Raw genomic sequence first — 2478 nt, 5'->3', positions numbered from 1 at the left:
CTACCAAATTATATGTAATATCTAATTATTATTTTAATATTTAACTTGCATTGGAAAGGTTTCCGTGACCTCTCGCAAGATCTCGGCAAAAAGTCTCATGATTTATTTCGAGAACATGATGCATGATGGGATACACTAAGCCTCGAATAGCGCTCCGGAGCGGTATTCGAGATAGTGTGGATTTAGTGTGCGTTAAGGTTACTGCGCTTTGCCTTTTTTAAGACCTGGGACAGTCTTGCACACTTACTTCCTGTCATGCGCACTCGCTCTCAAGTGGTCAAGACTGCAAGTGTGGGTATTTGGACAAGGCAACAATGTGCACCATCTCCTGAGTACTAATCACCCGCACCTGATCTGGATTGAGCTGCAATCACCTAACCACATATAAGCGCACACCTCTCACTCAGTCACTGTCTGGTTTCAAACTGAGCTTCTGACTGCTTACCTGTGGTCCATGTGTCTCTCCTGCGATTCTCCCAAGACTGTGCTCCTTTGTTTTCTCCTGTGTTCACAAATCATCTCCTCGGATCATCTTACCCATGTGTGTGCTCCTCAGTGTTGCCAATTTAGCTACTTTGTAGCTAGATTTAGCAACTTCCCCGCCCCTTTTGAGACTTTTTTCAAAAGTTGAGGGACAAATATAGCAACTTCTTGGACAAACCTTATCTAAGTTCTCATCTTGCCCACTGATCTACGTTCATCTTTATATAGATCAGTGAATTTGCCATTGTGATGTCATCTAGTGACATTTAGCTACCAGTTTTAGCTACTTTCAATTGAAAGCAGTTGGCAACACTGGCGCTCCTTCCTGGATACTTACCGATCACAAAGAGATGTGTGCTATATCCTCTGCTCCGCGTCCTTGATCTCTCCACCATCTGCAGGGACTGTATCCCAGTCATATATCAGTATCGTCTATTATCTGCTTCCTATCTTGCTGTTAATAAGCTGTTTGAACTGACCTCTACTATACGGAGTCCTTCTGTTACAATAATATACTAGTAACCTTGCAGGCCACTTATTAAAGTTTTTTTTTTTGAGTGCATGTTATAGATCTTACTATGAATTATTTTCTTTCTTTTCTTTGCAATAATTGTTTATGCCTTTTAAGAGTTGACCGTTATTGTGACATGTAATATTCTTTCTTTTTTTCTTTTTTTTTTTAGGTAGAAGGTGAAATGTTTTTTTGATTGCATCAGTGTTTGCATTCATTGTTTGCTTAGTATTATGGTAGTCAGCCCTCTTTGGGGAGGTCATTATGGCCTTATAGTGGGATTTTGTCCTCGTGACACTGTCCATTGGGGTCAGTTTGTTGACCTTGTACTTCAGATACATCAGTGAATTCTTTAAATTGCCTCCCTGGGAGTTTGTGTGTTTTGAGAAATAATGACCCCCTAATTAACATGTTTATCTAGTTTCAAATTTGTCTTTGTTTTCTCAAAGGCACAGTGATTAAACATGACCACAGATGTTTATGAGCAACTGTTGCTGGCCATTTTAATCTTTAATCTTTTAATCTTTAAAAAAAGATTGGAATCCTGTTTAGCTGTGTAATATCAGCTACATCTTTAATAATATTTAATACAACTGCCATTTTTCCCCCCCAGCTATTCTGAGAATATTCATTGAAGATCGCAGGTATCTAGGCCTGAACCTACAATTATTCTATTGTTAATATGATTAACAATTTCAAAGTCTTGCATATTAAATTATTATTAAATCTCAAACATTTATAGGATTACTTATATTATTGACGTTATACCACAATTTGACTGGACAAAAGGAAATCTCAGACTATATCAAATAACTTGATGGTTGACTTTAGTTTGAAGCTCTTTGTTGATCGTGAGAATTAGTGGCTTCTTCTATTCTCAAAGGTTTATTAAGCCTACAGTTTGAAAACATCACAGCAATGAGCTTGTAATATGGTAATTATATATAATGAAGTATATGTCACTACCATATGCTCTGTCTGAGACCATCTGTTCTTATTCAGCTGGATTCATGACCTCATTCATAGCAAGGCCCATGACTGCAAGTGTGTGATGAAATTGATACTAAAAGAATGGATTTGTAAAATGAATGTGGATAACAGCTTAGATAATGTGGTTTTAGATTAACTGAATGAGAGTTAAATTTTTATATTTGAGTTTTATTACAGTACTTTGGAGACACATAAGATTACTGGGAATGAACACTAAGGTTTTTAATAGAACTCTCCATGCCATATAGAATCTCCAGTATGTTGGTTTCTAAGAGGAAATCAGAGAAGAAAACTATGGTTTCTGAAAGGAAATGTAAGGAAAAAGTGAAGAAATAAACAATATATCTGTCTTTAAACCAGCATTGGTCATACACGGTCAGAAATGGGCAGTTGTGGCCTAATGGTTAGAGACTCTGATTTGTAACCCAAAGGTTGTGGGTTTGATTCTCAGTAGCAACTGGAACTGTAGGTGGGGGCAGTGAATGAACAGTGCA

The sequence above is a fragment of the Sinocyclocheilus anshuiensis genome, unplaced genomic scaffold (genome assembly GCF_001515605.1).
Source record: "Sinocyclocheilus anshuiensis isolate Anshui unplaced genomic scaffold, SAMN03320099.WGS_v1.1 scaffold330, whole genome shotgun sequence".
Lineage (NCBI taxonomy): Eukaryota > Metazoa > Chordata > Actinopteri > Cypriniformes > Cyprinidae > Sinocyclocheilus > Sinocyclocheilus anshuiensis.
Note: the sequence above shows the minus strand (reverse complement) of the source record.